This window comes from Staurois parvus, unplaced genomic scaffold (genome assembly GCF_062004578.1).
Source record: "Staurois parvus isolate SC_StPar_1 unplaced genomic scaffold, SC_StPar_1.0 ptg000039l, whole genome shotgun sequence".
Classification (NCBI taxonomy): Eukaryota; Metazoa; Chordata; class Amphibia; order Anura; family Ranidae; genus Staurois; species Staurois parvus.
This window is the reverse complement of record NW_028317835.1, coordinates 1,168,209-1,182,377: the sequence shown is the minus strand read 5'-3', so window position 1 is coordinate 1,182,377 and position 14,169 is coordinate 1,168,209. Positions and strand designations below refer to the sequence as shown.

Here is a 14,169-nt window from a genome sequence, read left to right as displayed (position 1 = left end):
TCAGTCTCCTCCACACCTCACCCCTTCAGTCTCCTTTCGCATTACTACCCTACTAAGTGACATATCGGCATGGATGTCACTCCACTTCCTCAAACTCAATCTTTCCAAAACTGAGCTCTTAGTATTCCCCCCAGCCTGTGCCCCCTTCCCTGACTTCTCCATCAAGATCAATAACACAACCATCAGTCCCTCCCCTCATGCCAGGGCGCTAGGTGTAATCCTAGACTCCCATCTGTCATTTCAGCCCCAAATCCAATCGCTGTCCAAATCTTGTAGACTTCACCTCCGCAACAGCTCCAAGATATGGCCGTTCTTAACCTCGGAAACCACTAAGCAACTTATTCACTCCCTTGTTATATCTCGCCTCGACTATTTTAACTCCCTCCTCATTGGCCGACCTCATTGCAGGCTATCCCCTCTTCAGTCTAGCATGAATGCTACTGATATCCACCTTACAAACCATTCTGTATCAGCCATCCCCATCTGCCAATCCCTCCACTCAGTGTCCTCCACCCCTCTCTGCCAATCCCTCCACTGGCCTCCATTCAGTGTCCTCCACCAATCCCTCCATTCAGTGTCCTCCATCCCCCTCTGCCAATCCCTCCACTGGCCTCCATTCAGTGTCCTCCACCTCTCTTTGCCAATCCCTCCACTGGCCTCCACCCTCTCTGCCAATCCCTCCACTGGCCTCCACTCAGTGTCCTCCACCCCTCTCTGCCAATCCCTCCACTGGCCTCCACTCAGTCTCCTCCACCCCTCTCTGCCAATCCCTTCACTGGCTTCCCATTGCCCAACGGAGAAAATTCAAAACACTAACAATAACATATAAAGCCATTTATAACTCTGCCCCAAATTACATCACCGATCTTGTCTCCAAATATCACCCAAACCGTACTCTCCGCTCCTCGCACGACCTCCTGCTCTCTAGCTCCCTTGTCTCCTCCTCCCATGCTCATCTCCAGAGCTTCCCCCATCCTCTAGAACTCTCTACCCCAATTTATCAGACTATCGCCTACTCTGCTCACTTTTAGGTGATTTCTGAAAACCTATCTCTTCAGGGAAGCCTATCCTGCCCTCGGCTAATAATGGAATCTTTTACTCTTCCAACCAGTCCATCCCCCACAGTTACTACCTTTTGTACCACTAGCCCCTCCCTCCTAGATTGTAAGCTCTGAGGAGCAGGGCCCTCCTATCCCTCTTGTATTAAACTGTATGGTTACTGTATTGTCTCCCGTTATATTGTAAAGCGCTGAGCAAACTGTTGGCACCATATAAATCCTGTATAATAACAATAATAATAATAATATCAATGAGAGATGAAATGTGGAAAGAAGTCATTGATAATGGGAGAGGAGATGGAACAGGTAATGGGAGGAGTGGACAAGGTGGGCTTAGCTGGAGACCTCAAGCCTGGCTGATGATGTATCAATAGTCAGAAGAACCTGTAATGGGCTCTCCCACTGAGGCTTCAGAGACTTGGTAAGATGACAATAGACCCCATCCTAGTCTCTGGTACTGAGGCAGTGTTGGTCATGTATAACCTCAGGATCCAGAAATGAAGAAAATGCTTGGAAACACAACTCAGCTGGTGAATCATGAAAATGCATTACATGTTCATTCAAAGCTCCATGATAAAGATGAGAATCATGAGGGAAGCTGTTCAGTTATTGATGCTTATCTTAAAACAAATTGTCAAGCGATAAAATATTCAAATCCCTTCTAGTTGTGTATTGATGGACATAAGCACTAAACTCAGTTCATCCAATCACTACATTCCAGTTTGCTCAGATTTTAGTTTGTTTCTCTTAAAGTAGCATTTTATCTTCTCCCTTCTTCTCTAGTTTGTGGGATGACATTGGGGATGTGAAACTAACTTGTGACACCTGAAACTTATTTAATATTCCTTTTTTCCAGAATATAATCTATGCTGAAATTTGTGAATCCTCCGGTGATAGATTAGACCGGCATTAACTGAAAAAGTTTTGTCACATTGAGAGCATTAAAATGGCTTCTCTCCAGTGTGAATCCTCTGGTGTGCGATAAGATTTGACTTCTGTATAAAAGCTTTATCACATTCAGAACACTGATATGACTTCTCTCCAGTGTGAATCCTCTGGTGTGTGATAAGATTTGACTTCTGTATAAAAGCTTTATCACATTCAGAACACTGATATGACTTCTCTCCAGTGTGAATCCTCTGGTGTGTGATAAGATGTGGCTTCTGAGTAAAAGCTTTATCACATTCAGAACACTGATATGACTTCTCTCCAGTGTGAATCCTCTGGTGTCTGATAAGATGTGACTTCCCTGTAAAAGCTTTATCACATTCAGAACACTGATATGACTTCTCTCCAGTGTGAATCCTCTGGTGTGTGATAAGATCTGACTTCTGAATAAAACCTTTATCACATTCAGAACACTGATATGGCTTCTCTCCAGTGTGAATCCTCTGGTGTGTGATAAGATTTGGCTTCTGAGTAAAAGCTTTATCACATTCAGAACACTGATATGACTTCTCTCCAGTGTGACTCCTCTGGTGTCTGATAAGATCTGACTTCTGAATAAAACCTTTATCACATTCAGAACACTGATATGACTTCTCTCCAGTGTGAATCCTCTGGTGTTTGATAAGATGTGACTTCACTGTAAAAGCTTTATCACATTCAGAACACTGATATGACCTTTGTCCAGTGTGAAGCCTCTGGTGTGTGTTAAGACTTGACTTTTGTGTAAAAGCTTTATCACATCCAGAACACTGATATGACTTCTCTCCAGTGTGAATCCTCTGGTGTCTATTAAGATGTGACTTCACTGTAAAAGCTTTATCACATTCATAACACTGATATGGCTTCTCTCCAGTGTGAATCCTCTTGTGTTGAATAAGATGTGACTTCTGAGTAAAAGCTTTATCACATTCAGAACACTGATATGGCTTTTCTCCAGTGTGAATCCTCTGGTGTTCAAGAAGAGTTGACTTTTGTGTAAAAGCTTTATCACATTCAGAACACTGATATGGCTTTTCTCCAGTGTGACTCCTCTGGTGTTCAAGAAGAGTTGACTTCAGAGTAAAAGCTTTAACACATTCAGAACACTGATATGGCTTCTCTCCAGTGTGAACTCTTTGGTGTATTATAAGGTATCTCTTTCTTATAAAAGTTTTGCCACACTGAAAACACTGATATGGCTTCTCTCCCTTGCAAGCCTTCTGGTGTGTGATATATTTTCTCTCCATTGTAAAATCTACAAACAAGTAGTTTGAAATGACTCCTCTTATGTATACTGGGGTTGGACGTTATTGTAAAGCCATTGTCACTTCCAGAACACTGAAATTACTTTTCTCCTGCTGGATCAATGTGGAAGAGGATCCAAACCATGACTTTTAGAACACAGATATGACTTGTATCCCGTGTGAATCCTCCAGTGAACTGCAATAAAGACTTTCAGTCAATTAAGACAAACATATGTCTTGTTTTCCATGTGACTCAGCTGTATTCATGAACCAAAATGTCCTAAAACCTGGTTCATCAATCTACCTGTAGAGAAAGAAAAAATAATTCTATATAAAGGGTTACATAAAGTTGCTTTCTATTTTTAATGTTCATTACTAAATATATCTTATGAATAGAAAGAATATGTACAGCATTATCTACAATATTTTTTTAATCAAATAGATTTGATTAAGAAAGTTTATAAGTGCGCACAGTATTCCCAACATTCAGCCCAGACAATGGAGTCATACATTCTCACGTATAGGCAGTTGTGGCACTGTTACAGATCATACAGAACAATAACTTGCTTTGTCTATGGTGTCACTTTTACCTTTTATAAACAAATGAACAGAGAAAAGAACAAACAACCTAGAACAATTCAGCTGTACACGGCAAGTAACTCCCCCCAGTACATACATAGATAGCTGACACCGATCAATGAAGCCCGTGTCTCCAGGATCATACCCCAAGTATGGGTCTCCCATGTAGTCACCATTCAGTAGGATACAACTGGCTCGTTCTCCTTCTATGGGGCTAAAAGAGATAAGATTTTAAAAGCCTATGAAGAACTAAGAGAGAACAAGGAGTATCCAGCCAGTTCTGCCAGACATACATCTCCTGGGGGAATTACAATGTTGGTAAGTTTGTTTTTCACATGTTAATGTGGAGTTCACCTGCTCAATCCACTGTTGTCTGCTGGGAGTTTGACATGATAGCCAAGATTGGGATATTTTTTATGGTCAATAAACAGCAGCCTCACTATTGCTATATGACTTGTAATAGGAGGAGGTGTAAATAATTCCTCCTCTATTGACACCAAGAGGCACACCTGAGGAATATTGAATACCAACATTATAATACTGTTCATATCGTTCCACTTTTTGAATATCTCCAAAACACGTATCAAATCCCCGACATCACCGCTACAAGTGGGGTCAAAGGGGAAATCCCTCCTGTCCTAGCTGAACAATTGAGCTGGAGTCCTGAAAGCTCTATGCAAAAGAAATGACTGAGTTTCTGTGAAGAGGACAGAGACATGAGAGGTATGGAGGTCAATATCATCTCCCACCACTTTCTCTTATTTCCTCTGACTGTTTTCCATTTCTTTCTATAAGTCTTCGGTAAGAGTCAAAAGACTGGAATAAATAGATGAGAGATCATGCCTTTCCCACTGGTGCCATCTGAAGCCCATTAACAAGTGTGAGAGTGATGTGAAATCTGTATCTGATGGAAGTAGCAATCGATGGATGGGATCTAATGTGTCTACTAAGTCCCACCTGGTAAGATGTTGAAGTTGGGCAGCTATAAAATAAAGTCTAGCATTTGGTATTGCTAGGCCTCCTTGGTCTTCACCATACTGTAGAGTAGTGAGTTTGATTCTAGCTGACGGCATCTTCTAAATGAGTTCCCCAAACTGGGAGTCTATACTGGAGAACCACTTACGAGGTGTCCACATGGGAGAATTGTGGAGTATATAGAGGAATTGTGGGGTCCATATCTTCTCTTGTTCATAGATTTTATTGGAAAGAGATAATAGTTTTACAAGGAGCTCAAAATGTGATTGCAGGACTCAACAACAGTGTCAGGGAAGATCGCAGCGGCGCACGAATCTGCGCATGCGCAGGATCCTGACAAGGCATACAGGAAGGCGGGCACTAGGACCCAGGCGCACCTGTCACAATGACGGCGCTGGGCAGGCACTAGGACCCAGGCGTGCCTATCGGTGCCGGGCGGGCTATTTAAACGGACCACTGCAGGATCCAAATTGCCGTATGGTCTTATTCCTTTGCCTCTGATTCCTGACTCGGAGTTGTTTCCTGTTGCCGAACCCAGCCTGCTCCTGACTACCATTGACCTTCTCCTGCCCTGACCCCTGGCTTGTCTCTGGATATTCTTCTGCCTTCTCCTGGTCATTCTGACCTCCTGTTGCTGAACCTGGCCTGTGACCCGACTATGCTTCTGCCTGCTGCTCTGGTCTGCTCTGCCTTTTCGGACACCAAACCCGGCCCGCCTGACTCCGCTACCTGCCACATGGATCCATCTGCATCCTCCTCTGATCTGCTCTGCCTTTTCACATCAGGCTCACTACTAAATTACGTGACACTAGAGGTCTCCTCTACCGTAGCTGGGCATACCTTGGGGCCACAACCTGGTCTCAGCCTGCTCCAAGTCCATCCCCACCATCAGGGGCTCTGGTGAACAAGCAGACTGGGGCTTAGACCCCGCACCCTAGGGAACCCCAAACTGTGGACCTATAGAGCTACCGCTAGAGTCGTGACAGTACCATATGGCCATGTCTAAGCCTGGAAGAGGACCTTCTCCCCTGGATGAGATATGTCATCATTTGACCGCACTTACCCAGGCTGTTAAGATCTTACAGGATGGATATGCACATTTGGAAGAACGTATCCAAACCTTGGCTACACCCGCTTCTGTACCAACAGATCCGGCTACTTCTCCCTCGGCCAGTGATTCATCAGAAACCCGTACTAGTACGGTGGTCCAGTTACCTTCACCTTAACCTTGTGTGCCTACTCCAGAACGATTTAATGGGGATCAAAGTAAATTCAGGGCATTCAGAAACGCATGTCAGCTGTATTTTGACCTGCAAGCACAAACTTTCTCCACAGAGACTGTTAAGGTGGGGTTCATCATCTCCTTGCTGCAGGGAGAACCTCAGGGTTGGGCCCACCGCCTGCTCAAGAGTCACCATCCACACCTAAACACCATGACTACATTCTTCAATGCCATGGCCCAGCTATACGACGATCCACAGCGGACAACTACAGCTGAAACAGCATTACATGCGCTTCAACAGGGTCGCCAAGCAGCAGAGGACTATGTCTCAGACTTTAGACGATGGAGTGGTGACACAAACTGGAATGATGCAGCCCTACGACATCAGTTCCACCTGGGCCTGGCCGAACCCCTCAAGGACGAGCTAGCTCAGGTAGGCATACCTGGTTCCATGGAAGATCTGATAGCGTTAGCCATCCAGATTGACCGTCGGCTACGTGAACGCAGGTTGGAAAGATCCAACCAAGCTCTGAGGCCTACCTGGGTGCTACCCAAGTTTCCAGCCCAGCACAATCCCCCTGCTAGAACCCGGGATTCTGAGGATACGGATGCCCCGGAACCTATGCAACTCGGGCTAATACATCCTTCACGAACTACCGAGGAATGTCAAAGATGTCGGGTCCACAACCTCTGTTTATACTGTGGAGAACCAGGCCATTATGTGCATTCCTGCTCAGCTAAAATGCGTAAGTGCATCTTTGTTTCTTTAGCTGCTCCTCCATCATGTTCAAATAGTTCAACTCACCTGGCTGTTCCCATTTCCTTCCAGCATCCCGGAAGAACTGTGTAGGTGACGACAAATATTGACTCGGGGGCCTGCAGCTGCTTCATAGATTTAAACTTTGCCGCCCAACAACATATCCCATTACTGCCAAAAGAACACGGGTTAAACATTTTTCTTGCTGATGGAAGCCGTATTAAATCCGGACTGGTAGACAAAGAGACCCCACCAATCCATACTACAGTAACCAACCATCATCAGGAATTTTTACTTCTAGATGCTATCACCGCCCCACTGTTTCCTCTCATACTGGGCCTTCCTTGGCTACGGGCACACGAACCTCAAATTAACTGGAAGTCGGGCTCGATCCAATTTCCCTCTTCTTACTGCCAGGAACATTGTTTGGCCAAGGTATCCTCAGGTCCACCTACCCTACTGTGCATGGACTCTGATAAAGAAATCTCTCAAACAATTCCTCCAGCTTACCATGACTATCTTGACGTATGCAGTAAACGGGGAGCAGATACACTTCCTCCTTATCGATCCTATAACTGTCCGATCGATTTGCTTCCCGGGTCTGAAATCTCCATTGGGCGGATCTTCTCCTTATCTGAGCGGGAACTAGGAGTTCTAAAGGAATATATCGAGGAGAATCTCCAGAAAGGGTTCATTCGGCCCTCCACTTCACCAGCTGGAGCTGGAATATTCTTCGTAGAAAAAAAGGACAAGTCCTTGCTGCCCTGCGTGGATTATCGGAAACTAAATAAGATTACCGTTAAGAACCGGTATCCCCTTCCCTTGGTTTCTGAACTATTCCAGAGACTCAAGACTGCCACTATCTTCACCAAGTTGGATTTGAGAGGGACATAAAACCTGGTCCGCATACGGGAAGGGGACGAATGGAAAACGGCCTTCCGCACCCGTTTCGGCCACTTTGAATACCTGGTCATGCCATTTGGGTTATGCAACACGCCTGCTACTTTCCAACATTTCATTAATGACATTTTCAGAGATTACCTGGATGTTTTTGTTGTCATCTACCTGGATGATATATGTAAATCCTCCTGCGCTTCTATGTCTCCTAGGATGAGTAAAAGGAACAGCCGCTCACATCCAAATCTCACCTTAAGATAGAACTAATAAATCTAATATATAAATGATGTAGCGCTGTAATAACTCATGAGTATGGTTATAAACATATCACTCTACTGACATCCAAAAGATAGCAATTGTGACATATATAAGTGATGCGTGCAATATAGAATACACTTATATATGGTTGTACTTCTCTACGGTTGGTGAATCACAGGATTCCCAAACATCATACTTATGAGCATCCTACCATTGCCTGACTAAAGAGGAATAGAGGAAGGAGGAGGAGAGAGTATAGAAGGTGGTGGAGTCATTTCTGGCCTGGAGGAATCGTGTAGGATCCAGGGTGATCCAAGAGGCTTATTTGGACCCTGTGGGTCGCAGGGGGAAAGTGAGCGGGCACGCCTGCCATATAGGAGTACTTCTCACTACCTGCACTGGCACAGCAGCACATGGTGTGATCATTGCATTGTGTGGATTTTTGAGACACAACTTGACACCGAATATAGTGGACTTTTTATCACCATTGTTTATATAAGTCACTTATCTGATGATGCATAACCCTGTATAGGGAAGCACTGTGTGACAATGATGATATGATCACTTGTTTATGATCACTTGGATATTTATAAGTGTATTCTATATTGCACACATCACTTATATATGTCACAATTGCTATCTTTTGGATGTCAGTAGAGTGATATGTTTATAACCATACTCATGAGTTATTACAGCACTACATCATTTATATATTACATCTACCTGGATGACATTCTGATTGTCTCCGCATCTCTGGAGGTACACCGAGACCATGTGAGATGCATTCTGGGACGGCTTCGCCAGCACGGACTATATGCTAAGGCAGAGAAATGCAACTTTGAGCAACAGAGCATTCCATTCCTGGGCCTGATCATCTCTACTGCCAGAATTGCAATGGATCCCCAAAAGAACACAGCAATTTTGGAATGGCCGGTACCCTCAGACAAAAAAGGAGTTCAGGGGTTCATCGGATTTGCAAATTTCTACTGGAAATTCATTAAGAACTTTTCGGGCCTCATTTCACCTATCACTCACCTCACCAAGTTAGGAGTCCACTTCCATTGGACCCCAGAGGCGCAAGCGACTTTTGAGACAGTGAAGAAATTATTCACAGCAGCCCCCATCTTAAGCCATGCAGACTCCTCTCTTCCTTACACCTTGGAAGTAGATGCGTCCTAAAACACAGTAGGGGCAGTTCTTTCACGAAGGAAAGGCCTGAAGGAACTAATGCATCCAGTAGCCTTCTTCTCTAGGAAACTTACCTCAGCTGAAAGGAACTACAACATTGGGGACCGAGAACTCTTGGCAATAAAGACAGCACTGGAGGAATGGAGATACCTGCTGGAAGGGGCCATACATCCAATTCTGATATATAGCGATCACAAGAATTTAGAATATTTAAGGACTGCTAAACGTCACAAACCACGCCAGGCTAGATGGGCACTGTTTTTCTCCAGATTCATTTTTCACATCACCTACAGGCCAGGATCCAAAAACACTAAACCAGATGCGCTTTCACGTATGTTCGAGGATCCAAAAGAATCTCCAAAACCGGACACCATTCTACCAGCAGGGAATTTCTTGCTATTAAAGTCTGAACTTCGGGGGCGCATGCGCGGCCAGGGACGATGGCGGCTGCATTTTAGCTGAGCTCCACTCATCCCCGGCCAGCACGGACTCACCTGATACGCGCCACTGCTTCCCTGCTAATAAGGGTGAGTCACACCCACTTAGCACCCGGCCCGGCTCCAGGGAGAGACCTGTATGGGGAAGATAGGGCGCTGGAAGCCCCCCTTCCCGCAGCCACCGGATTCGCGGCCCTCGCCGCTCCGGCGGTTCCTGTCCAGGCCGCAATCCCCGGCCTCCAGTATGCCCAGGAACCCAGGGAGAGATCCCGCCCCCCCGGTGGTCACGGAGGGTACTGCACCTTCATGCCTGTCAGCTTCCATGCCTGCCTCTGCCCTGACTCAGCCCCAGATGGAGGACTCTGATCCCCATAATAAAACTGGGGATCCCCAGCATATAACTAGGGGGGCAGCAGAATACTCTGCATCGGGAAATCATCCTCCCTCCACCCAGATATCTCAGCAAACCATACCGTCTCCTTCCCTCACACTTTCAGCGCTAGATGACAAGCTGCAAATTTTTCTGCGCAATATTACCGCATCCATATCCACTAAAATTGGAAAGCTGGCATTAGATCTCAGAGGGGAAATAACTCAGATTGGAGACCGCACGGATAAATTGGAGACTGAGTTTGATGATTTGGTGCAATACGTTCATGTTTTGGAGGAGGATAACGCATATTTGAAGCATTCCATGTCCCAAATGCAGCTCCAGCAAGAGGATTTAGAAAACAGGGAACGGCGCCAAAATATCCGTATACGCGGTATGTCCGAATCAATCGCTGATGCGCAATTGCACCGTCACCTTCTGTCCTTCTTTAGCGCAACTGCTCCATTGGTTCCGGAAACAGACTGGCGAATGGACAGGGCTCATCGCTCACTGGGCCCAAAACCTGTCGAAGGCACCAGACCACGTGACGTCATAGTTAGCTTCCACTTTTTTCAAAGCAAAGAAGCCTTATTATCAGCTGCTCGCCACAAATCATCTCTGGAATTTAAAGGTGACAGACTCCAACTCTTCTGCGATTTGTCTCCGACTACCTTGGCCAAGAGGCGAGCCCTGAAGCCGCTCACCACACACCTTCAACAACATCATGTCCTTTACCAATGGGGGTTTCCTTTCCGGTTGGTCGTAACTAGGGATAATACCCAAGTCGTGCTTCGTGATCTTCATGAGGCGGATTCCTTCTTAAAGCGCCTGGGACTTCCACCTTTGCCTGAAGATGTGTCCCCTCTGCCACCAACTCCGTCTCGTCCATCCGCCACCCCCAACAAGATCTGGACTCCAGTCCGCGGAGGTTGGAAGAGACTCACACGTACCCCACAGCGTCCACGTCACCCTCAGTAGATCGATCCGTCTGTATGATGATTCTCTGGGGTGCCCTTCCGATGTGTTTCCGGTGATGATCCTTCCTTCCTGGGTTTTTTACATAATTTTTTTTCTTTTCGGGTTTCTCTTTTCTGTCCGGCCGAACCATTGTTGGGTGCATTTTCTCACTTCTGTTTTATCTGGCCGGGCATGACGATTTTTCTGATGTCTTGGTTGTCATGCTGCTCCCGAATTTGTCTAGCCATAGGCCTAGACGACTTGGGCCAATTGGTTGTTCCCGAGTTTATATCCTCACGGATACTTATGTCAATTTCTATGTTTACACCTTTCTGTGTTACTTTATTGTTTTTTGTTTTTTTTTTCTATTGCATCGATGGTATTTCATTTCTTTTTTATGCTAACACATTTGCTTCAATTTTTGTTATTTTATAATGGCTTTGAGGTTTCTGTCGTATAATGTCAAGGGCCTCAACTCCATTCAAAAAAGGTGGATGGCTTTGAGGGAACTTTGATCCTCAGGAGCAGACATTATTTTTGTTCAAGAGACCCATTTCAAATCAGCTGGCTCCTTTCGTTTTGCCTCGAGATTTTTTCCCCAAGCCTATGCGGCCTTTGATCCCCCCGGGAAGGCTGGGGTGGCAATTTTGATTGGGTCGCACTGCTCCCTTCGGATTGTTTCCTCCAAAGTTGACCAAAAAGGTTGTTTCATTATTCTGGAATGTATGCTGGGTAACACTCCCCTTGTTCTGTTGAATTTATACGCCCCCAATACGGGTCAATTGCAATTTCTTTCCCAAACACTCGCTGCTTTAGACTCTTTTTTCACTGCGCATGTGATTGTGGGGGGTGATTTTAATTTGATTTTTTCCCCCCATAAGGACAGGAAAGTTCTTTTTGAGTCCACACCCTCGAAGCGGCAATGCTCCGCTTCAAAATCCTTTCGTAGACTGATAAGGGAGCATCGTCTCTTCGACGCCTGGCGGATTAAACACCCCAACCATAAACAATTTACTTTCTACTCCACCCCTCACCGTAGCTTCTCCCACTTAGATCATTTTTTCATCTCTGCCCCACTGCTTCCACTCTTGGTCTCTTCTGAAATTAACCCCATTACCTGGTCTGATCACACCTCTCTGACTTTAAACCTTTTCTTTCCTCCCGCTATACCCAAACCATGTCATTGGTGCCTTAATGAGACCTTCCTCTCCACAGATCATCTTAGGGATGAATTGTCTCGGGGACTTGATACTTATTTTACCCTCAATGTTGGCTCCGTAGCCTCTTCCTCTATTTTATGGGAGGCCCATAAGGCGGTATTTCGGGGACTCTGTATTTCTATGGGTTCTCGTTTAAAGAAATCTGCGGCACGTGCTAAGGCCTCTCTTGTACATCAACTATTTTTGGCGGAGCGACGGTTGATGGCCAAGCCGTCCATTTCTGGGCTCTGGAAGGTAACATTTTTACGTGACCGAATTAAAACCCTCGACTCCAGTAAGGCTGCACAATCCCTTCTGTGGGTTAAACAGAAATTTTATGAATTTTCCAACAAACCCCATCGTATGTTAGTCAATCGACTTAAAGCTCAGTCTCCTTCCACGATGCCTGATCTTTTAATCCAATCAAACGGCAGCCCTACCTATGATCCTCAGGTCATGGCAACCCTTTTTGGCTCCTACTATGAGAAACTGTATAACTGTTTGATCCCAGACCTTCACCCGCCTCTCACACAGTTATCCTTTGACAATTTTTTTGATTCCTTGTCATTTCCGAGACTATCACCCTCAGACATTGCCATTCTTAATGCTGACATTACGATAGAGGAATTACTTGATACAATTAAACATCTCCCTTCTCGTAAGGCCCCGGGTCCAGATGGTTTACCCTACACCTATTATAAATCCTTTATTGATATCCTGGCTCCCCATCTCCTTTCTCTTTACAGAAATCTTTTTAAGGGGGTCACACCCCAGACTGAATTTTCACGAGCCTATATCTCGGTTATCCCTAAACCCGATAAAGATCCCTCTATTGTAGACAACTACCGTCCGATTGCCCTACTTAATTCCGATTACAAGATTTTCACAAAAATTTTAGCCAACCGACTGTCCGGAATTATTTCCAAACTCATACATAGGGACCAAGTGGGCTTTGTGCCTTCCAGACATGCTGCGGATAACACCAGGAGATCTATTGATCTGGTTGATCTGGTTAATCGATCCTCCACCCCTGCTGTGTTACTGAGCTTGGACACTCAAAAAGCTTTTGACCGGTTAAGTTGGCCCTACATGTTTATGGTTTTGGAGAGGTTTGGTTTCCGGGGTCCATTTGTAGCAGCCTTGAAGGCCCTTTATTCTTCCCCATTTTCGCAGGTCAGATTAGCATCTTTTCTTTCACTCCCTTTTCAGATGTCAAATGGCACACGTCAGGGTTGTCCACTCTCCCCTCTGCTGTTTATTCTTTGCCTGGAGCCACTGGCCACAGCCATTAGGTCGAATCCGGATATTCGCGGGATACATTCCCATACCCATGAGTACAAATTATCGCTGTTTGCAGACGACATCCTCCTCACACTCACGAGTCCCTATACTTCTTTACCGATTTTGCATCAGATCTTGAAACAATTTGGGGCTATTTCAGGTTACAAAGTTAATACGTCTAAAACTGAGGCACTCCCAATTCACGTCCCACCTGTCACATTATCCTTGCTTCAGGAAGCCTTTCCCTACCGGTGGTGTACCCATTCTTTCAAATATTTAGGTACTAATCTTACTTCCTCTTACCAATCCATATACGAGGCCAATTTCCCTCCACTATTTATAGCAATTTCTCGCTCTCTGAAACGATGGGATGCCTTGCCCATCTCTTTCCTAGGATGCATTAACGTATTAAAAATGACAGTGTTGCCTAAACTTTTGTACCTGTTTGCGACCCTCCCCGTTCCCGTTCCTATGTCCAAACTTCACTCTCTTCAGAAATCTTTCCTGCATTTTATTTGGCACAACAGGCGGCACAGGATTGCACGTTCTGTTTTGCTTTCCCCACGATCTAGGGGGGGCTTGGGGGCCCCGGATATTATAACATATTACTACGCAACTCATCTTCGTTTTCTCATGTCATGGTCTTCCCATCATCCTCCCAACACATGGACTGAGATCGAATCTTTGCAATTGTCCCCAGCTCATCCATGCTCTCTCCTTTGGTCGACCTCAGCAGTGGATGTCTCCTCCTTTCGCCATTTATTTCTGGGACCTATGTATTTTTCTCTGACTGTTTGGCGGAAATGTAGGGCTAAATTTA

At 45.4% G+C, this 14,169-nt stretch overlaps 1 pseudogene across 1 annotated transcript in view; it reads right to left on the bottom strand.

Annotated features, from left to right (window-relative positions):
• Positions 1 to 1,470: 1,470 nt before the first annotated feature.
• LOC149470538 (uncharacterized) overlaps positions 1,471 to 14,169 on the bottom strand; it is a 115,712-nt pseudogene continuing 103,013 nt past the window's right edge. The window contains exon 3 of the transcript XR_016308465.1: positions 1,471 to 3,146. The product of XR_016308465.1 is annotated as an uncharacterized LOC149470538 (transcript). The remainder of the gene's footprint in view (positions 3,147 to 14,169) is intronic.